The following is a 24,735-nucleotide window of genomic DNA, read 5'->3' on the forward strand; positions in this document are numbered from 1 at the left end:
TACATAGAAAAACATTGGAAAAGCAATACGGTGGAATGCAAAAACACATTTTGTATAAATGGCCTTTTAGGCTATTATATTATATAAATACTGTAAAAATTAAGGCAGCGGGTAGAGGCAACTCAACCTTTTTTTTTACTCAAGTCATCCACTCAAGTGAAAAGAATTATTATTTATGTGTTAAAGGAAACAGATGGTTCAGTCACTTTCTGACCTGGCATATATCGGTGGTAACCAGATCAGTGAGAAGCACTTTATCCAGCTTACTTCCCACATTCCCTGAATCAGTGTCCTAGCCTGCTAACTAAAACCCTTCACTGTGTCTGCTCAAGAGCAGATGTCAGCCAATCACAAACAATCACATTTTCTCCTAATAATATCTAGCCTATAATAACTAATCTATACACACATCTAATCTATCTATCTATCTATCTATCTATCTATAGTAACAATGGAGCAAGATAGCCTGTAGATTTTTTAAAAATATACATATATTTAAGACTTATCTACTTTTTGAAACTTAATAAAATAAACAAATGGCTTTCTAAAAACTAGTTTTTAAGAGCAATTAGATTTTAACCTAGCAATTACCTCCACACATAAACTCAACTGTCACTGACTTTATCCTGTTAGCTGTGCCCATGAGGCCTTAATGGATCACGTGTGCTTTTGCTGAGTAGATAATCCCTTATATTTCAACCTATTACTGCCTCCCTCTCTCTCTCTGTGTGTGTGCGCGCTTGTGTGTATGTGCATTAGATCCCAAGCCCCTTTGTCACTGCCTCAGCTCGGAGTTCAAGTCCACTTATTTTTGCCTCTAAACATTTCCATTAAGAGTCGGGATTCTTCCATAGGATAAGCTTCAGCAGATTGTGCTCTGCTACCTCTCAGAAGGGTCAGGGCAGCTTTTCAGACCATCTGGCCAAGCAGTCACTTCATTACCTGAAGACAGTGCTACTCAAAACTGAGTCAATCAGCCGCAGACAGGACTGGGGTGGCCTTGACGTTATCCAATGCAAAGGATTTTTTTTTTTTTTTTTTAAGGTGAAGTGATGGATAACATGGTTGAAAAGTATCGGAACAAATAATGCAAAGCATAGTTATGATGAATGGCATGGCAGACAGGAAAACTGTCAAAGTAGACTCATTCTGCACTCAGATGCAGAGTATCCCACCTTTGAGGGACAAGAATGTACTGTATTAGATATTTGCTGTGGTCTGGATCAGTTTAACTGGGCTATTGTTCATGGAGGAGCAGATGCATGCATCATTATATGATTTATCAAGCTTGCAGCACCACAACAATGGCAAGTATCCTTTCATTTACTTTTACTTTTATTGCATTTAATATGAACAGTATAAATGAATAATATCTTCTGCAAATCATTATGAATGAATAGTCTGACTTATTGCAGCAATATTCCTCATTTTTAAAATGCAGTTTAATGCGCAAATTTCGTGCATTGTGTATTTTGGTCGTATTGGTTAAATTATAGGGATATATGTGGGAGTTTTGAGGGTAACTTGTTTTGGGGTACTCTTGGATACTGACCTTGTTTTGGTCATTGTTAAGGGGTATTGAATTTATTTTAGGTGTATTTTGGGGAGTATTAAATTTTAATACAACTAATTTTGGGGGGTACTCTGGGTAGGTATTTTAAGGGCACAAAAAAAAGAAACTGTGACATTTACAGTAAAATACTGGCAGCTGTGGTTGCCAGAACTTCACTGTAAAAAAAACTGGTAGCAACATTTTAGGTTTTACAGACTTAAATTCACTATAATATACCATATTTCATTAACTGTAGTAATGTTGATAAACCAAAATATCTAAGTACTCCTACGAGCTGAGGAAGGCAATACTAATATATAGAAGGTGCACAGTGCCATTCATGCAAACACTAAACCCCATCATGGTGACCCACATGATACTGAAATAATACAATATACACTAATTTAACAGATGTAAGGTTAACCATAATGTACACAACTGACAAGAAAAATAAATAAGAAGAAACGTTATTTCAGCATTATCATGCTGAAACATGAGGTGATGGTCATGGATGAATGGCACAACAATGGGCCTCAGGATCTCTTCACCATATCTCTGTGCATTCAAAATGCCATCAATAAAATGCACCTTAGTGCCATATACCATGGAATGTAAGCCCACTCTATTTGCCCACTCAAGTAGGTTACGATGACGAACTGCCATCAGGTCGAGACCCTGATGAGGATGACAAGCATGCAGATGGGCTTTCTCTGAGACAGTTTCTGGTTTCCTAACCCAGTTATGCAAACCAATTGCTGCAGCATCTGTCTGGGTGGCTGGTCTCAGATGATATTGGAGGTGAAGATGCTGGATGTGGAGGTCCTGGGCTGGTGTGGTTACACATGGTCTGCGGTTGTGAGGCCGGTTGGATGTACTGCCAAATTCTCTGAATCGCCATTGAGGCGGCTTATGGTATAGAAATGAACATTCAATTCACGTACAGCTCTGGTGGACATTCCTGCTGTCAGCATGACAACTGCACGCTCCCTCAAAAATTGCAACATCTGTGGCATTGTGCTGTGCGATAAACCTCCACATTTTAGAGTGGCCTTATATTATGGCCAGACTAAGGCACACCTGTGCAATAATCACGCTGTCTAATCAGCATCTTGATATGCCACACCTGTGAGGTGGATGAATTATCTCGGCAAAGGAGAAGTGCTCACTAACAAAGATTTAGACTGATTTGTGGAAACTATTTTGGAGAAATAGGCCTTTTGTGTACATAGAGCAATTCTTATATCTTTGACTTCAGTTCATGAAAAATGGGGGGGGGGGAATACAAAAATGTTGCATTTATAATTTTGTTCAGAGTAGTATGGAAACTTACTGTAAACCAGTTAACAGGTTTTTACTGTAGCATTTTACAGTCTTTTACTGATAAAATAACAGTTTTTTTTTTTAATTATTATTTATATATACAGTGTACTGTGCTTATTGTCATGTTTCATGTTAAAGTTTATGGTTTTCATTCTGATACAACTTCAAAGTTCCATCCAGAATATTAAACCTTTTTCTTTTCTGTCTTGTTTTAGGTTTGTGCAGTTTATAGAGATCTTGAGCTAAGTTTTGGGATCTAAAGCCTGTTTAAATCAGGTTCAGATCATGGCTTTGAGTTTCACAGAAGTCACTCTTTCGCCTAAGGTATGCTCAGCTATGCCTCCCTCGACCAACCTGAAACGCAAGCAACTAATGTGGCAGAATGCAGTACGTCACATTATTGACCAACGAGGAATGCATCATGAGGGGCGTGCAGCCAGTTCTCACAAAATCATTGTTACTGATGCCTACATCGATGACATCAACAGGCAGATCCGTAGCAAAGCTGTGCGGGGCAACGCAGGCACACATAAGCGGCGTTCCTCTGCAGCCCGCGTTCACCCATTACGAGAGCGCAACTCCACCTGTACACGCAAGTCCACTGACTCACTCAGTGATGCTGACTTCTTCGTAAGCTGGGGCTCCACAGTGCGTGGCATTTTCCTTCCAGTTCTCCACCACAAATTCAAATCACATGATCTTGAGCATCTATACCAGCAACACTCGTCTGGTCAGCGCCGAACTTCCCTTGTAGTCACTAATGTCATTGATATCCTTACCAAACTCCATATTCTCTTCATCTACCTGGCTGTGGCCCCTGAGATGGTGGACTCTCAGCAAGGATGGTTGGCTGGGCTCTTCATGGGACTTGGAGCAGTCATATGTGTCTTAGTTCTGACCTGTAAAGGATTGATGACTCCAGATTACCTGCGCTATGCTGGGCTGGCAAGCTGGTTGTCCCAGACCGTGCAGGCGCTGGGTGGTTTGGCATATGGGTTGGAGAACCAATCCTGGTATGTGCTCTTCACTCTTTTCGCCACCTACACACTATTGCCCCTACCTCTACTGTGGTCCATCTTCATAGGGTTCTCCACCGCTGCCTTGCACCTGTTGGTGGATGCCCTTAGGAACTACAATGACACGGCCATTGTAAGAAAGGTAAATCAAGGGTCCGTGCTCAAGCTCAAAGCTCATCTAACTTCAAAGTTAACTTCTTGATTCTCAGCTGTGTCAAAAAGTAAAAGGAAATCAATGTTTCCTTAAAATCAAAGATTTTAACCACAAGAACTATCCTTGAAATATGGAGTCAGTCAGTTTCAGATTTTTATGCGTCTGTTGAGTTGTGCTTTGTCTTCTTTTTAATAAATGCTCCATTATTAGGACATGAATAAACGAAAATCTCAAAACAATCTTCAACCATTTGTCAACTTGAAAGATAAATACAAGAATGAATGAAGCTTGTCTTGTTCATTTCAGTAACTGTGCTAACTTTTACTCTTGGTTTTCAGTTACTAGCAAAAGGTCTGTTGTACATGGGTATGAATACTGCTGGGCTGTTCATCCACTACTTATCGGATCGTGCTCAGAGGCAGGCGTTCCTTGAGACACGGCGTTGCATTGAAGGACGAGTCAAAATGGAACGAGAGAACCAAAGACAGGTTTGAGATTTTTGATTTAATAAGATGTTCTTAGATCATTAATATGAAATTTCTGAAGAAGAGAGGAATCATTTCGCACTAGGAACGGTTGGTGATGTCCATTCTTCCTCGATTTATTGCTACGGAGATGATTGGTGATATGACTGCTATGGAAGATGAATTGCTTCCTCAACAGTTCCATAAAACCTACATTCATCAATACAAAGACGTCAGGTACACATAGCTCCCTGCGTAGTATTTTCCTCCTGTATATTTAGGTTGCAGGAATGGTGCATTGAAATGAACTTGTATTTGTTCTTGTCTCAGTATCCTGTTCGCTGATATAAAAGGTTTCACCTCTCTCTCCATGACCATGTCAGCTCAGGAATTGGTGCGTACACTCAATGAGCTGTTTGGTCGCTTTGATCGCCTAGCTGAGGTGAGAAAGATTAACTTTTGAGTTTCACAGACAGCAGGAAAAAGTTAGTGTCAAAATTATGCAAGGTTGGAAGCTAATTGAAAGATATCTTTCGATATTTTAGGAGAATCACTGCATGAGGATAAAGATTCTTGGAGATTGTTATTACTGTGTGTCTGGGGTCCCAGAGCCCCAAACTGCACATGCCCGCTGCTGTGTAGAGATGGGTCTGGCAATGATCAACACTATATGGTGTGTATGTTACGTATTTTGCCCATCTACTTAAAGGTTTCTTCCAGTTTAATGTGCAAAGATTTTAAGCAAGCCTTTGATGCAATTATTTCTGCTCTGTGGCGCTATCAAAACTGTATCAAAATTTTACTTTTAGCTTTTGCAGGTGTGTTCAATCCTGCTCCTGGGGGTTCACTGTCCTGCAAAGTTCATGTCCAACCCTAATTAAGTACACCTGAAACAGCTAGTCAAGGTCTTCTGGATTACTGGAAACATCATGTTGAGGCAGGATGGAGCTGAACTCTGTAGGACATTGACCCTCCTGGAGCAGGATTGGACATGTCTGATATTTTGGAACATTTGTTTTCTATCGTTCATGCATTGTTATTGATGCTCTATGGCGATTTAGATCTAAATCTGCTTATGAAAACAAAAGAGATTATGATGTTAAGCGTCCCTCTTTCTTTGTCAGTTGTGTACGTAAGGAGCTGAAGAGAGATATGGACATGCGTATTGGCATTCACTCTGGCTCGGTTCTGTGTGGGGTTTTGGGTCTGCAGAAATGGCAGTTTGATGTGTGGTCTTGGGACGTAGATGTTGCCAACATGCTAGAAGCTGGAGGGGTCCCAGGGCAAGTACACCAAATCACTAGCATGGTCATATTTTTAGCCAAATAAAATTGATACTAGAATAATATATCAAATTTTATAATAATAGGAGGATTCATATATCACGAGCAACCCTGGACTGTCTAGATGGGGTATATGAGACAGAAGAAGGTCAAGGCTATCAGCGGAATGAGTTTTTACGCAAACACAAGATCGATACTTTTCTGATCTGCCACACGCCACAGGAAGACAAGGAGCCCCCTAAAGTCCGGAAGACCAGCAAAGATGAGACGACATGGAGTGCTGAGCTTCCTTTTGATAACATCATTGGAATGAACTGCGTAAGTCTGTGTTGGCCTCTTAAACCTGACATAGATCTAAATGTCCTCTCTAGTTAGTCATAAGATGAAAACTTATCAAACCTTTTAAATAGTGCCACAATTTGTTATTCAGTGAATTCTTTAGTTACTGATACTTAAGAAAGCAATATTTCATTCTAATTATAAACCATATTTTTACGATTTGCTAAATAAATTAGTACATAGTTAATTATATTGGCAATATATTGGCCAAGATGATTTAACAACAAATAAACAAACTTATAACAGTCATCTATCTGTATTGATAATAGCTGTATAATTTGTTTTCCCACCGAAATGCATGCAATGCTTTTTTATTGTCATCTTTTAGATCTTAGCCACTTTCACCAATGGCTCCCTAGTGCAGTTGCCCAATCAGATTACTGCTCATTGTGCTGGCTCTCGAGAAATCAACAAGAGGATCAAGCAAGCCATCGAGGTGCGCAGTAGTGAGCGAATGCGCAAAGAACACATCACACCCATCACACTAGTCTTCAAAGACAGACACATCGAGGGAAAGGTATGGACCGCCGATGAGCAGCTTTTATATTTTGCATGGCATTTTTGCTTAAAGATTTGCACTTTCAGTTTTCTCAGATGAGAGATGAGATGTTCAAATCCAACTTGGCCTGCTCATTCCTAATGCTCCTCTTCATCATGGCTGTTCAGGTCCTCGTCCCCTCACCACAGTGAGCTCGTACTATTCTCTCAAGCCTAATGTGCACTTTTTTTGATTTTTGAAATGTAGCAGTATTACATTTTCAATATTATTCTGTCCCACAGAATCTATCCTATGGTAATCCAGTTTTTAGTATTCCTGCTTGTCTACGTGCTACTGCTTCTAGTAACACTGGCTGAGGAATTTAAACGCTCTCCACCGTACTTACAACATCTGTGCTGCTGGATACATGAGACCAAGAGTATCCGGAACCTGCTCACCCTCACCGCTATTGCTATTAACTTTGGTGTGGCCTCCTGTGATATTGTGAGTGCCAGAATATTTTGTGGTTTTGGCCAAATTAAAATACTTCTCTTAAACCTGTCTGCCTTTGTTTATTTCTCTATTGATTTGCACAGTTGTGGTGTGACATGGTTGGAGAGGCTAATGAAAGTAACAAGAACTCAGAACAAGGTGCACAGTGGCCAGTAAACATCTGCACTCATCCTGAGGTACAGTAGATACATATTGAATACAAATGTGTCACAGGTGAAACAACTTCCAGTAATGCTTATTCTGATACAGCCAATCTAATTTTGCCACATTTCATTATTGCTGTGCTTATGACTGTACTAATTCAGTGAAACTGTCCGTCTCTCTGCAGTTCTTTGTTTTGAGTGGTATGGTGGCCATGGTGACGTGTGCTGTGTTCCTGAGGCTCAGCTGTCTGTTGAAGTTGGCAGTACTAATGTTAGTCATTGCAGTTTACACATACCTCATTGAGGTAGCCTTCCATGTGCTCTTTATCCGCCAACACCAAAACGGCCAAATTCAGAGGTACAATATTTTAATTATTTATCAACGAGGTTATATCAAACAGTCTTCCTTAATGTGGTACTGTGTTTGACTTTGACATTGACAATCCAACAATTTTTGAACAAGACATTTATTTTAATATTTTGATATAGAGGAAATTTTGAGTTTTGAAAGTTACAGTATATTTCCAGGTCAAATATCAAAATTATATTTTTTTATATGAAAAAGCAAGATTAGTTAAAGTCAAATCACACCAACCATAACTTGACAATATACTTTAATAAAAAAGTAAATATTAAAAAAAAGTTAAATATTAAAATTATGATTTTGTGATTATTATATATATATATATATATATATATATATATATATATATATATATATATATATATATATATATATATATAATTTTTTTGTGTGCATTCAAAGTGTACGTTTTTTTATTTTATTTTTTTTGTACAAAATTTATGCCACTTAACATTTTTTAGATCTGCTAATTGTTTTCTTGGAAATTGTATGCATGTTTTTCAAAAGTGTAACATTGCATTTCTAAGTACTAGATTTTTCAAAGATTTATCCTTTCAGTCTTACTCATTATTATTTTTCATATACTACATCAAACTTGTTTAGAAAGTCAAGACAATTATTTACTTCCTGGACTGTTGAATTGTTGTGGCCCTGCTTATGTAAGCTTTATATGTGTGTGTTTTGCCCAGAAATCAGTACCTCAGACGCAAAGGCGTTTCTGTGTTGCTAATGGCCATGTTTGTTGTGGTTGTCCTCTACAACAGTAGACAGGTATTATTCAAGTATTTAATCATAGGAATTCAAAATTATATGCTACTGCTAGTGATTTGAATAATAATGTAATCATTACATATTTAAAGGAACTCTCAAATTTTTTTGAAAATAGGCTCATTTTCCAACTCCCCTAGAGTTAAACAGTTGAGTTTTACTGTTTTCGAATCCATTCAGCCGATCTCAGAGTCTGGCTATAGCACTTTTAGCTTAGCTTAGCTTAGCTTAGCATAGATCATTGAATCTAAAAAAAAGTGAAGTGACATTCAGCCAAGTATGGTGGCCCATACTCAGAATTTGTGCTCTGCATTTAACCCATCCGAAATGCACACACACAGAGCAGTGAACACACGCACACACACTGTGAGCACACACCCGGAGCAGTGGGCAGCCATTTATGCTGCGGCGCCCGGGGAGCAGTTGGGGGTTCGATGCCTTGCTCAAGGGCACCTAAGTCGTGGTATTGAAGGTGGAGAGAGAACTGTACATGCACTACCCCCACCCACAATTCCGTCCGGCCCGAGACTAGAACCCACAACCCTTCGATTGGGAGTCCAACCCTCTAACCATTAGGCCACGACTTCCCCTGATTAGACCGTTAGCATCTCGCTCAAAAATTACCAAAGAGTTTCTATATTTTTCCTATTTAAAACTTAACTCTTTTGTAGTTACATCGTGTACTACGATAGTTAAGGTAAAATTAAACTGTTAAGCTCTAAAGTTTAAGAGTTGGAAAATTAGCCTATTTTTGAAAAAGTGGAGTGTTCCTTTAATAATTAATGAATATTTTACTTATTCTTACAGTTAGAAACTACATCAAGACTTGACTTCCTGTGGCGTCTTCAGGCCAGACAGGAAGTAGAGGACATGAAGGAACTTAGGGAGCATAATGAGTGTCTGCTGTACAACATCCTTCCTGCCCATGTCGCTCGCCACTTTCTTGAGAGAGACAGGAACAATGAGGTAGTTGCATGATTATTGATGACAAATCTTAATAGTTTGGTTAAAGTTTGGTTAGAAATAAAAAATAATAATATATGTAATAAAATTATCCAGCTGTTTATTTTCAAATTGAGGCTAATTTGAAGAATTTCAATCATTTCAGTAGTTATGGAGCATTTTCATTTATCCATTAGTAATAAATAACACTCCTGCATTTTCTCTGTATGAATTCTTTGGCTCCAAGGACCTGTTCTCTGAATCCTACGAGCGAGTTGGGGTGATGTTTGCTTCCATTCCAGGCTTTACAGATTATTACGAGAAGAAAGAGCTGATTCATCAAGATGTGGAATGTCTGCGCCTTCTTAATGAGATCATCGCTGACTTTGATGAGGTGTGTGAAATTGTGCAAAAGGTTGAAGCCCAAGACCAGACAACTCTGATGTTACTAATGGAATGTATTTTCAAAATGTGCAAATGTTGACTTTATCATAAGACATTGCAAAAGTGTGAAATTTCAAATCCAGGCAGGCATTTCAAGACAGGCTTGCTTAATCTTTTTCCATGTTGTCCCCTTAGCTACTGGAAGAGCCTTACTTCCAGGACTTAGAGAAAATCAAAACCATTGGCAGCTGCTACATGGCTGCATCTGGCCTGTCTCCTGGAAAACAGGTCTGTGCTACATTTGATTTGCTGTATGCCTTACAATATAACTAGATGCACCACTGGAGACAAATAAGTATCAGCCAGTGTCGCTGATAGTATTATAAGCATATGTTTGATTAGATCAATATTGTAATTGTAATCAGATTTTTTATTAATAAATAAATACAATATTAATAATTAATATATAATACAAAATATTAAAATTTTAAAGGGAGAGTTCACCCCAAAAAATTAAAAATAGCACGATTTACACCACCCTCAAGCCATCCTAGGTGTATATGACTTTCTTCTTTCAGACAAATACAGTCAGAGTTATATTAAAAAATGTCCTGGCTCTTCCAAGTTTTATAATGGCAGCAATGGTGGTCGAGATTTTGAAGCCCAAAAACGTGTATCCATCCATCATAAGAAGCACTCCACACAGCTCCAAAGGGTGAATAAAGGTAGAGATTATGGTTTTATAAAGTTGGAAATAAGGATGTTTTTCAATTATATTTTTTACACCAATGCATCACTTCACTTCAGAAGGCCTTTATGAACCCCCTGTAGCCATGCAGAGCATTTCTTATGATGGATGGATGCACTTTTTTTGGGCTTTAAAATCTCAACCACCATTCACTGCCATTATAAAGCTTGGAAGAGCCGGGACATTTTTATATATAACTCTAATTGTATTCATCTGAAAGAAGAAAGTCATATTCACCCGGCTTGAGGGTGAGTAAATCATGGGGTAAATTTCATTTTTGGGTGAACTATCTCTTCAATTCTGGCCAGGTCGGTCAGGATAAAACATAGAAAAAGTATTCAGAAATAATCACAAATAATTTACAATTTAGAAATATAACTAGCAATTAAAAAGTTATTTTTTTCTAAATTAAGGCTCCGTTTCATTAATGTGTATTTTATAGGAATGTGAAGATGAGTGGGCTCACCTCAGTACACTGGTTCTGTTCGCTTTGGCCATGCAAGAAACTCTGAAACAAATAAACAAACGTACCTCAAACAACTTCCAGTTGCGTGTCGGTAAGATTGTGCTATTCTTCTATTTAGCATCTCTACTAGTAATAAACAAAAATCTACTGGTAATTAATATATCAGTTTAAATAGGATTTGCTTTATTTGTTTGATGACTACTTGCTATGAAGTGAATTAATTTAACCTGCTCGGACCAGTTCAGACACACTAATGAGCTTAAACAAAACCATCAATATGATTTTCATGTGATTGCATTGGGTAATTAAGAATATTATAACAATAATACAATCTTTGAATTGAAATCTAAAATTACAACATGTTGCTTGTCCCTGTTTTACTTTCTTGATGCACCTTCCTGGTCTTATTACACAACTGATGTATTTTATTCCAAGTGAAAATGTTTGCTTTGTAATCTAAAAAAACAAAACAAAAATGTAGTACCTTAATCTTCTCCTGAAACAACTTTATTGTGCATAAAACTGCTTTTCTATCTTACAGGTATTTCTCACGGGCCTGTAGTCGCCGGAGTGATTGGTATCAGTTTAAATAGGATTTGCTTTATTTGTTTGATGACTACTTGCTATGAAGTGAATTAATTTAACCTGCTCGGACGCAGTTCAGACACACTAATGAGCTTAAACAAAACCATCAATATGATTTTCATGTGATTGCATTGGGTAATTAAGAATATTATAACAATAATACAATCTTTGAATTGAAATCTAAAAATTACAACATGTTGCTTGTCCCTGTTTACTTTCTTGATGCACCTTCCTGGTCTTATTATATACAACTGATGTATTTTATTCCAGGAGAAAATGTTTGCTTTGTAATCTAAAAAAAACAAAACAAAAATGTAGTACCTTAATCTTCTCCTGAAACAACTTTATTGTGCATAAAACTGCTTTTCTATCTTACAGGTATTTCTCACGGGCCTGTAGTCGCCGGTGTGATTGGTGCCACTAAACCCCAGTATGATATCTGGGGCATGACTGTGAATCTTGCTAGCCGAATGGACAGCACAGGGCTCAGTGGGCGTATTCAGGTCCCAGAGGCCACAAGCCGTATCCTGGCTGACCGCGGCTTTGTGCTACAGCTTAGAGGAGATATCTACGTCAAAGGAGTTAGCGAAACAGCGGGGAGGGGTCCGCACGTACTTTGTTAGCAGCAGGGAACAGAGCTCAAGTTACGCTGAGAGAAGCACCAGCAAAGGGATCTCTCTCGGGAGGAACACTCTTGCTGCCGTGGTCTTTTCCCTGGTTCAGGCCCGTAAGAAAGAGGAATTACGAGAGGCCAATGGAGGTTTTCATCTTATGGAGATCACATGAACTTTTATTGAAAACTGGACAGGAACTGTATTTAATACCTCTTTTAGAGACTCTTATGTCTCTTTCATGAGTCATTGCCTTCAAGAGATTTTCCACATTATCTGTTGTTTTTTTCTGAATAGTAACAACTTAATTTTCTTGTATGACCAGATTTCTATTGATATTCAAAGATGGTTATTATGGAAGCCCATTTCCGCCACAGAATTTAAAAAGATGATTTCAACTCTTTTTCACAATTCTGACACTTTTTGCTATGTGTATATATATAGAATTGTAGGATGTAAATTTGAATTGTGAGACATAAACTTGCAACTGCAGGGAAAAAAAGTTAATTGTGAAAATTCGCAATTAAAGAAGATAAAAAAGGGAGATATAAACTCACAATTCAGAATTGCGTAGTGTAAACTCGGAATTGTGTTGGGGAAAAAAATCTGAATCCTGAATGGAAAAGTCAGATTATGTGAGAAACAAAACCCAAATCGTATGTATCTGTATCTGTTGCACAAATGGCTTATCACAATGGAAACAGTGAAGAACATTTAAAAGCCATGTTTCTTTTGCCCTGGAGTTTGGTATCACTGGGATTTTTGGCAATGTTGAACAATGTTCAAAAATTAAAAGCGTTCAAATAACCAAAACAAGACCAAAATAGTGTGCAAAAGTTCAACTGCCACTGACAAATTAAACAATAAGGTCAACCATGCTAAGCTAATTAGCTGATTGTCTGACACATTTGTATTATTCATTAACACCCTGGAGAAGCTATAAATCCCAGGATCATTGTTCTAATATAAAACCATATTGTTCCACCCTTCTATGAAAAGTATGTAAAACAAAATATCTGGCACACACTACCACCAAATTATGTTTCTGCTGAGTTTCTGCCAAGTAGGGATAACTGCAGCCAGGAGCAGTGGGCGTGAATAAAGGTATTTCTAATTGGTTAGAGTTACATTTTTGCATTTAGCAGACACTTGTATCCAAAGTGACTTACAGGGCATTCAGGCTATTAAATTATTATTATTATTTTTTTTTTTTACCAGTATGTTTGTTCCCTGGGAATTGAACCCATGACATTTTGCACTGCTAACGCAATGCTCTACCACTGAGCCACAGGAACATGCCATTTATTGCCACTACCATTACTCTGATGTGCAAGAGTATTGTGTACAATTGCTAAAGATATAACGAGGAGCATATTTGTGATGGGTAATATAATCAGTATTTGCCATTATTGTCTTTTTTTTCTTCAATATTTGTCTTATTAGTTAATTATTGAAAGCATGTAAAATTACGCAAAGAATGGAAAAAAATACTTCTAATGCAATATCATCTTAGTCTTTACCCAACATTAACACAATTATTTGTTATCAGCATAGTCAGTTATTTTAGATTTGTATTTCAATGCACAAATGTAATAAATGTTATGAAGTTTATAAATGTTGTATGTATTAGGAATGTGAAAATAAGACCTAACTTACCTCAATACGCAGATTCTGTTCGCTTTGGCCATGTAAGAAACTCTGGAAGAAATAAACAGCAAACAAATAGGCTACCTCAAACAGTTTGTATTGTGTGTTGGTAAGATTGAGCTTTCTTGTTACTGAATATTTGAAATCTCATGTCATAGATTTGAACTGAACAAACCTCAGCTTTAATGAAAAAGTTATTTAACAAAAGCAACAACAGAGCTTGCTTGCTACATGTTGGTTAAATCAAACGTTTTTGAAATATTAATTTTGTTTTAAATCTTACTGTGTGATTTGCTTATCACTGTAAAAAACAAATCTGTGACATTTACAGTAAAATGCCAGCAGCAGTGGTTGCCAGAACTTATATATTAACATATTGAAGTGTTAATATCTGTGTTGAACCATTGTAATGCACTGATAACCTCCAAAAAACTGGTGGTGATGGAAAATTCACATGATGAACCAAAGCTCATCACAAACAGCTTTTCTACGAGCTGAGGAGGCCAATAATTATATAGAAAGTGCACAGTGTCATGCACACAAACACTAAACCCCATCATGGGACACACATGATATTGTAATAATGCAATAAACATTCATTTAAACAACATTAGATGTAAGATTAAACCCTAATGTACACAACTGATAAGAAAAACTAAGAAACATGTTATATCAAAACATCAAATATGAAGTGTCATGCAAAAATACAGTATTTTACTGTACAATTACATTAAATGTAATAACATTTATTACCAGTATATAGTATGGAAAGTTAGTTAACAGGTTTATACTATAGCATTGTACAGCCTTTTACTGTTAAAATCACAATCATTAATACAATATCAGTTTACTTCAAATTTATGTTTAATTCAATGTTATAGCCAAGCTACTTACCGTTTCCTTGTATTTTTTTACTGTCAATTTCTGAGTGTAAATTGATTCTACAAATAGATATATATCTGCATTACACATACCAGTGGTTATATTTCATATTTCAGGAACCACAACAGACTGCGCCCTGAAGAAAAAAAAAAAAAATTGTGTGCCAAGGCATTTCATGTTTCGTTTCGCAATGTTTATAAAACAGCCCCATTAAACTTAATATAATCATTATGTTAGGCTATTATATCTTCTCGTTAACTACAGTTGTCATGATTGCCAGGTTTTGGATATTGAGCTGAACTTCATACGTTTTCACAAAGGGAAGTAATCAATTTTCAAGTCTACTTGTGAGGGTTTCGTGTAGCATTCTAACCCCTCCTTCATGTCGTTCTCCAAACAAAAACACTTCATGGGAGCTGATAGGAACCTGGTCATGTGACACAGCGCTAAGAGTTTGTACACTGACTCATATCACCGATCATCTCACTGATATGTTCTGAGGAACAGTAGGCATTAAAATGTCGTTCACAGAGGAAGAGACTAACATCAAACTTAAGACTACAGGGGATGACCTTGTTTTTTTCGTTAATGGAAAAAAGGTAATTGGATAATTTAATAATTACATTGTTTAATGTGTTGCATCTTTATTGCCAGTATAGCCAATAACATGTTTTCCATTATTAATTCTGTGCAGATCACTGAAAAGAATGCTGAGCCTGAGATAACGCTCTTGATATATCTTAGGAAAAGCTGTATCCTTTTGATCTGCTGTTCTGTTGGATCTGAATTCTGTTTTATCTAAAAAGTTATAAATATTATACAATAGATTAGATATAAATCACTCTTAGATTATATCTTAGATTAGATATAAATCACTCTTTAACGTAGTTTGCACTTACAGAATGTATTTATAATTTGTAAATCTTCAGTAATTAATTACACAACTGCTATGTGGTCAAACAAAATAAGATTTATTGATCCAAACATGCCCATTTATGAATACAGAGCATGCCAGCTGCTGTTATTGACCCTGAAATCATACACTGGCATTATTTTGTACTTTGTAATTATACACTGATCTGGTTTCACTTCCTTTTTCAGTGTGATTGTTTTTAAGCCGTTTTCCTTAGTGCTGACACTTGCAGTGGGTCTGACGGGAACCAAACTGGGATGTGCTGAAGGAGGTTGTGGAGCCTGCACTGTTATGGTGTCCAAATATCATCCACATCAAAACCGGATTATGTATCTTTTTATGCACTCACATCTTAAAAAGTGTATTTCTGTCCTTAAAGCACATAACAGGTTTATGATAGCTGTTAATAATTGATATATCTTTAGTAAAGGATTCTGAAACATATGCCACAGTTATATAATTATGTCCTTAACGGCTCTCTTTAAGTCACCATGCAGTTAATGCCTGTCTGGCTCCTCTATGCTCTCTGCATCACTGTGCAGTAACAACCGTGGAGGGCATCGGCAGTGTGGCAAGCAAACTCCATCCTGTACAGGTACAGTTTTATATTATTCTCTCAGAATTGCAGATAATTATGATAAAAGCATGTCACACTATAACATTAAAGTGCTCTTTATTTCCTCCATTCAGACAGTTTTAACAAGAGCTGTATCACTTTATATGCTTGTGTCCTGTTCATTTGTGGTGCAGTAGCTCTAACAACAATCTTTTTTAATCCAGGAGCGAATTGCAAAGGCACATGGGTCACAGTGTGGGTTCTGCACTCCAGGAATTGTAATGTCTATGTACGCTCTTTTGAGAAACAATCCTCGACCCAGCATGCACGACATTCAGGAGGCCTTTCAAGGTATAGTAAGAGTCTTGTAACTTTTGCATCTTTTTTAAAATGTATCCCTTAATGTAATACATATTTTTTCTAAATAAATCTTTTTGTTTTAAAATCGTTTGCACGCAGGCAATTTATGTCGCTGTACTGGCTACAGACCTATTCTAGAAGGCTACAGAACATTCACAAAGGTAAAATAACAACTGAGTAAGGCCTGCTATAATAATAATAATTATTATTATTATAAATATAATATAAAAGTGTTTCCTGGGATTCTACATTGAATGTTTACTTGCAATCATTAATGATAAAAAACGAATAAACTGTTCTAAAACAAATAAAATTGAATGAATTGAACAAAACAGCAGACAAGGCACAAGTAGGTAAGGGAAGTGTAAAACAGTCCAACAACAGCTAAGGGCACAGAAATCAAAGAGATAAGTTGAGGAACACTGGAACCCAGTGCTTTCAGCTCATAAACGTTGAACCGGTCTGGCTGGCAGGTTGTAAGGAAGGACTGGAGGGTGAAAACATGCAAGCGTGAACAAGAAAAAAATCAATAACAAGGAAAAATCAAAAACAGAAAAAAATTCTTAAACTTGATAGTAATAAAAGCCTGCAAGCTAAACAGTACACAAACAGGCTACTAGAGTAACCTAGAAATAAGGGGTGAGAACAACTATTTTATTATTATATGTATGTATATCCAAATGATCATTTACAAATATAAACTACTGGTAACGCTTTAAAATAATGGTCCGTTGTTAATAAGTAACTACGCAGGAAGTAATAGGTAGTACTACATTAACACTTAACTTAATACTATTAACTAATATAGAAGCAAGATTAACTAAGCAGTAAGTAATAGCTCATTTAGGACATAGGTAGTTCCTTATTAGTTATTTGATAATTACTAAAGAAAAATATCGTCATTGAGAACTACTTTGGAACTATGGCCAACTAATGAAGAATAACCAATTAATTACTAATCACAACAGCTACGTCTATAAGTTCAATGTCTCCAACTCTAATAACTTTAACGTTAGTGATATCATGCTGGGGAGGGCTTCTCTTCAGGAAGTGACAATAAATAATGATGTTCTCTTGTCAAAAACATATTTGCATCCTTCATGAAAACATTGACTGCATTTATAGTGTTAAGCACAAAACAACATCTTCCAGATTACAATGTCTGGTAGAATATCACTAGTTCTTCACAGAAAAATATGGCTGTACAGTATGTGTCAGATAATTTTATTGTAAATTACTTGTGAAATCCATTACTCATTAATCAAGTGTTATCTTGTCAGTCCGCAGGAACTACTATAGTGATCTGGCCCATTATTTTAAAGTGAAAAACATGTTAACTCCTGACTAATTGCTCAAGCGTTACCTTGTCAGTCCGCAGGAACTACTAGTGATCTGGCCCATTATTTTAAAGTGAAAAACATGTTAACTCCTGACTAATTACTCAAGCGTTACCTTGTCAGTCCGCAGGAACTACTATAGTGATCTGGCCCATTATTTTAAAGTGAAAAACATGTCAACTCCTGACTAATTGCTCAAGCGTTACCTTGTCAGTCCGCAGGAACTACTAGTGATCTGGCCCATTATTTTAAAGTGAAAAACATGTTAACTCCTGACTAATTACTCAAGCGTTACCTTGTCAGTCCGCAGGAACTACTATAGTGATCTGGCCCATTATTTTAAAGTGAAAAACATGTTAACTCCTGACTAATTACTCAAGTGTTACCTTGTCAGTCCGCATGAACTAACGTTACTAGTGATCTGGACCATTTATTTTAAAGTGAAAGATTTTTTATTTTAAAGACAACATTTCTTAAAACTACATAGCGTTACTGTTATAAATAAACAAATAACAAACAAACAAACGTAACGTTAATCATTTATTTTTTGCGAAAATATCAAAAGTGGTACCAAAAGTAGTTCAAATGATAATGAGTTCCAGTCGCAGTCCTCTATATGGAGGTAATAGTTTTTACAGGGTACAGAGCAGAATTTAATTTATTGATCCATAAAATTATGTATCTGTCTTCTCTCCGTGAAGGCGCACTGGCGCAGTATTCAAATGTCATAAACTGAAACACAACATGTCGCAATCTGTGACGAATTGGATGAGGACCAATGAGCGTTCGATATCAGTGCCGTAAATCATGTCGTAACGTGGCGCACTGGCGCTATTTTCAAATTCATAACGAGCGCGGAGCTCAGCTTTGACTGTGACGGACGCTGTTGCTGAGAATGAATATGAAGAACCATTGATAAAGGGCTGAATTTGTATATGTTCCTTGCAAACATCTGGATTCTAAAGATATGCAGTACAGCAAACAAATAAAATGGATGTGATTTGTAATTGTATGCTGTGCTTTTGTGTGTATCTATGGTTTGCAGCATGCACAGAAATTTTAGTTCCTATTAAATAGATGAGTAAACTGCTTTCAATAAATTGAATAAAAACATGTATTTAGTTTTACTGCTATAAATACGTATAAATTGTACGTTTCTATGTGCATGAAAACGTATGTAAATATACGTCTGATAGAACCACATTTAACGTAAAAATACACACGTATTCTCATGAGATCACATTGAACACTCGAGTCATGGATTTCACAAGTAATTTACAATAAAATTATCTGACACATACTGTACAGCCATATATTTCTGTGAGGAACTAGTGATATTCTACCAGACACATTGTAATCTGGAAGATGTTGTTTTGTGCTTAACACTATAAATGCAGTCAATGTTTTCATGAAGGATGCAAATATGTTTTGACAAGAGAACATCATTATTTATTGTCACTTCCTGAAGAGAAGCCCTCCCCAGCATGATTTCACTAACGTTAAAGTTATAAGAGTTGGAGACATTGAACTTATAGACGTAGCTGTTGTGATTAGTAATTAATTGGTTATTCTTCATTAGTTGGCCATAGTTCCAAAGTAGTTCCCAAAGACGATATTTTTCTTCAGTAATTATCAAATAACTAATAAGGAACTACCTATGTCCTAAATGAGCTATTACTTACTGCTTAGTTAATCTTGCTTCTATATTAGTTAATAGTATTAAGTTAAGTGTTAATGTAGTACTACCTATTACTTCCTGCGTAGCTACTTATTAACAACGGACCATTATTTTAAAGCGTTACCAAACTACTTAAGTCAAGCTCACACTACACAACATTCGGCTGGATTTTGCTGTCAAAGACAGAACTAATCCAACCAATCACAGTGGAGATGTTATCAAGTCAAGTCAAGTCACCTTTATTTATATAGCGCTTTAAACAAAATATCCAAAAAAATCGCGTCAAAGCAACTGAACAACATTCATTAGGAAAACAGTGTGTCAATAATGCAAAATGATAGTTAAAGGCAGTTCATCATTGAATTCAGTGATGTCATCTCTGTTCAGTTTAAATAGTGTCTGTGCATTTATTTGCAATCAAGTCAACGATATCGCTGTAGATGAAGTGACCCCAACTAACCAAGCCAGAAGCGACTGCGGCAAGGAACCGAAGCTCCATCGGTGAAAGAATGGAGAAAAAAACCTTGGGAGAAACCAGGCTCAGTTGTGGGGGGGTAGTTCAATTCCAGGCTGCAGCAAAGTTAGATTGTGCAGAAGAATCATCTATTTCATGTGGTCTTGTACTGGTGGACATCTTAGGTCTTTACAGGGGACCTGTATCTAGTTGTCCTGGTCTCCACTGTCTTTCAGTGATGTAGAGGTCCTTTCTAGGTGCTGATCCACCATCTGGTCTGGATACGTATTGGATCCGGGTGACCGCTGTGACCCTCTGATCTGGATACAGACTGGATCTGGTGGCTACGGTGACCTCGGAATGAGAGAGAAACAGACTAATATTAGCGTAGATGTCATTCTTCTAATGATGTAGCAAGTACATCTGGTGGTATGGGAAGTGTTCCCGGTTCCGGTTTACCTAATTAATGCAGCATAAAAATCCTTTAACAGATTTGGATATTAAAAGCATTTTAGTATGTTATGTGTAGGCCAGGTTAAAGAGATGGGTCTTTAATCTAGATTTAAACTGCAAGAGTGTGTCTGCCTCCCGAACAATGTTAGGTAGGTTATTCCAGAGTTTAGGCGCCAAATAGGAAAAGGATCTGCCGCCCGCAGTTGATTTTGATATTCTAGGTATTATCAAATTGCCTTTGAGAACATAGCGGACGTAGAGGGTTATAATGTAAAAGGAGCTCATTCAAATACTGAGGTGCTAAACCATTCAGGGCTTTATAAGTAATGAGCAATTTTTCAAAATCTATACGATGTTTGATAGGGAGCCAGTGCAGTGTTGACAGGACCGGGCTAATATGGTCATACTTCCTGGTTCTAGTAAGATGTTTCCTGATGATATCTCTCAAGACACATAAAGCGTGAAGAGTAGCGCCCCTAGCACTGAGCCTTGAGGTACTCCATACTGCACTTGTGATCAATATGATACATCTTCATTCACTGCTACGAACTGATGGCGGCCATATAAGTACGATTTAAACCATGCTAATGCACATCCATTAATGCCAACAAAGTGTTGCATTATAAATGGAAATATCTTGTATTCACTTGCCCGAATTTCTCATGAATTTGCAAAATGTGGGAAAACCTTTTTTTCATTGTTGGTTGGAATTGCCTCATGACCAAATGTCTTGCAGTTTGTGCAACTAAATATATATATTAGTATCTACTTCTTTTAATTTCAGGATGGGGGATGTTGTGGTGGAAAAGGACAAACTAATGGCTGCTGCATGACAAATGAACACATACAAGAGCATGTCAATGTGAGTAGAACAGACATCCAGACACCATGCTCTGTTTTCTCTTAGTACAAACACATTTCTGTCCTAAAGCCTTGCCATTTAGAATAAACCTGTAGCATTCTTGGTTAGGGAATCAATGACAAGGCAGTCTCATAGGAAACCACTCACATGTTTGAACCCACGCTCATGTGAGGTCAAACCAACAGTAGATGCTTCAAGATCACTGTTTTACAGTCACAGTTACCTATCAGTACTGAATGTTATCTAAGGGCTTTACTAATAATTCAACACTTCTTTTTAAACTTTTAGGTCAATTCAATGCTTCCAGCTCAGAAGTTGTATGACCAGTCAGAGTTTATACCAGTGGACCCAACACAAGAGATCATTTTCCACCTGAGCTCATGGTTCGTAAAAAAAAAAAAGGTTTAATCTGCATTGATTAACCATCATAGTAAAATGAAGCTGATTAATGTATTAAATAGATGAATCAACACTTAAATGTTTTTATTATTTGTGCTCTACAGAGTCTAAGTAAACAGCCCCAGAGAGAGCTGAGATTTGTTGGAGAACGAGTGCTTTGGATCAACCTTGCTCCCTCAAAGAGCTCTTGGAGCTAAAGGCGACCTATCCGAACGCTAAACTAGTGGTTGGAAACACAGAAGTTGGTGAGTCACATGTACAATATTAGAATCACCCAGCTTTGTGTTTTGCCCATTCTAGACAAGGATTGCATCCGAAACTGGATACTCTCAGAGTGGGTGCTTCTTTCGTCTATTTCACAACCATTAAAAAAGTTTGTTATGTAGTAACACTGTAATCAGGATGTATTACATTTATCATGCTGACATTGTCCTACTGTTGTCATATGAATACTATGAATTCTGACATACTCAATTAACTTATTGTTTTTTACATACTGTATTGTAGGGATGTATGCATTTTCAGATGCAGCCAAAAGCTGTCAGTGATTTTCTGTTTTTTTTGTTTTGGTTTTGGCATGTAACATTGTTGCTACATATTTAATGACGAGTGAATGAATCATTCATTCAACTGTTTTGATTCTAAAAAAAACTTGTGGAGTTCTCTAAGAACATAATGCAGAATGCATGGCTGATTTTAATTTCTTTGAGTCCCTCTTCTAGGTATTGAGATGAAGTTTAAAAACCTTCTTTACCCTGTGATTTTGGCACCAGCTTACATCACTGAACTAAACATAATCCAGCACACTCAGGATGGTGAGAGAGTCAGATACTTAAAGGGATGCTTTTGTTTGAGTATGTTGTTGGATGGTTTAAAGCAAATATTATTTGTCAATACAATAAATGTATATTCATTCAATTGTCTGATCTTCAGTCTAGTCTTTAAGTGGTATTTCACTGTCTAGGTTCAGTTATATTGACAGTTAATCTCGGCTTGTGTTTGGTTCACAGGCATTGAGGTTGGTGCATCAGTGACGTTGACTGTGCTGGGGGACGTGTTACGTGCAGCGGTGAAGAAGCTGCCTGCTCATCAAACGGAGGTCTTCGAAGCTGTTCTTGAGCAGCTGCATTGGTTTGCAGGACAGCAGATCCGAAATGTTGCGGTATGTCATGTGTCCCTCCCTGAAATCAAAAAGTGTTTTTTAGAAGTTAATGGACTTGAAAATGACTGTCATTTGTTAATTTAATGGCATTGTTTGTTTACATGACAAAAAGTGATTCTGACTGATTAAAAGTAGCATGCTCCTTTCCTGTTTATGCTTTCAGGCTGTTGGTGGCAATATAATGACTGCAAGTCCCATTTCAGACCTAAACCCTGTGTTTATGGCAGCTGGCTGCAAGCTGACGGTGATGTCCAAAGGTGCAATGCTTTCTTGTTGTTTTTTTTTTCTGTGCAAGGTTCAAAGGTTGTACGTTTCATGATCTGACACAGAATACAGAGGCAGTCTATTTAGAGAAAACAGTCCTATGATACCTTATTCCACAGTATGCAGTCATTTACCATATAGTCCTGCTGAAGTCTGAATTATGTCGATAAAGTCTAAATTAAGGATTCTCTTAAATAATAGTACAGTTTCTCAGTGTTTGGATGATTGTGGTATAAAGGGAAGGGGTTAAGGATACTGAAAGCTATGGTTAACAGGACTTTTGCAATTCAATGTATAAACCTAGTAACATATACTGTGGGGTGTTGACCCTAGTTTTATTGACACTGTGTCCATGTCCTTTGTTCTGTGTAATTTATGACAATGGTTGACTAATGACAAACTTTCAATGTATGTATATAATGTATATAACATTCTATCAAAAATCTCTGTCTGATGTTTAAAGGAGAGAAACGTGTTCTTGAAATGGATGACAAGTTCTTCCCTGGTTATAGGAAGACTGTTTTGAAGTCGGAGGAGATTCTGTTGTCCATTGAGATTCCGTACACAAGAAAGGTCTGCATTTGAAAAAAATTCTGTGATTGATACTCCAGAATGTAAATTTTATCATAATTTACTTCGTCATTCTATACCCATATGACTTTTTGCAATTCAAAATAGATTTTGGAAAATCTACTGGCTGCTCTTTTGCATGTAATGAAAGTGAAAAGGCATCCAGACTGCTGAGATCCAAAACACAGCAGAAGTGAGAAAAAAAAAGTGTTTATCTTACAAAAATGCATGGATTTGCTAAAGGGGCACTTTATTCACAATAAATTTTTCTTGAGCAAATCAGTATGTAAGAATTATATCTGAAGAATGAAAAAAGAAATGCAGACTTGGTGAGCAACAAAAACCTCTTTCAAAAATAAAAAATAAAAATACTTACCAACCAAAACTTTTGAACAGTGTTGTATCTGATTCATATTTGACATGAAATAGATACAATTTGGAGTAAATTTGTGTGTTTCAGGGCCAGTACTTCTCAGCTTTTAAACAGTCTACTCGCAAAGAGGACGACATCGCCATTGTCACATGTGGGATGAATGTGTTGTTCAAGGAGAAATCCAATATAGTGCAGAGTATCCGCATAAGCTATGGAGGAATGGCCCCTGTCACTGTCCTTGCCACGGCCACATGCAACCGGTTACTCAACAGGTGAAGGATTTTCTAGCAAATTTCTAATATTCTTTTCTGACATTCAGCCTCATTCAAGAATCACAACAGAGTCGATGCATCAGTTTCACAAAATCTTTATTTGATTGCAGACAATGGAACGAGGAGTTTCTAGAGCAAGCCTGCACGTCATTGGCCGAGGACATGAGTCTGTCTCCTTCAGCTCCTGGTGGGATGGTGACATATAGACGCACATTGACTATCAGCCTTTTCTACAAGTTCTTCCTCACTGTCCAGCACAAACTGGCTCTGGACCTGCGAATGGAGGTTTTTTATTCTGTGTTTTCCACACTTACACAATGATTTTACACCATTCATATTTTTTTTTTTGCTATTTACAGATGTGTTCAAAAGTTATTCTAAAGTTGTTCAAAAGATTTTATTCTTTTTAACTCTACAGGGTGT

The 24,735-nt window shown here is 37.0% G+C and overlaps 2 pseudogenes; both read left to right on the forward strand.

Annotated features, from left to right (window-relative positions):
- Positions 1 to 3,083: 3,083 nt before the first annotated feature.
- On the forward strand, positions 3,084 to 12,513 carry LOC113091717 (adenylate cyclase type 8-like; annotated as a pseudogene).
- A 2,628-nt stretch (positions 12,514 to 15,141) lies between these two features.
- On the forward strand, positions 15,142 to 24,597 carry LOC113091719 (xanthine dehydrogenase/oxidase-like; annotated as a pseudogene).
- The last annotated feature ends 138 nt before the right edge of the window (positions 24,598 to 24,735 follow it).

The sequence above is a fragment of the Carassius auratus genome, unplaced genomic scaffold (genome assembly GCF_003368295.1).
Source record: "Carassius auratus strain Wakin unplaced genomic scaffold, ASM336829v1 scaf_tig00214274, whole genome shotgun sequence".
Classification (NCBI taxonomy): Eukaryota; Metazoa; Chordata; class Actinopteri; order Cypriniformes; family Cyprinidae; genus Carassius; species Carassius auratus.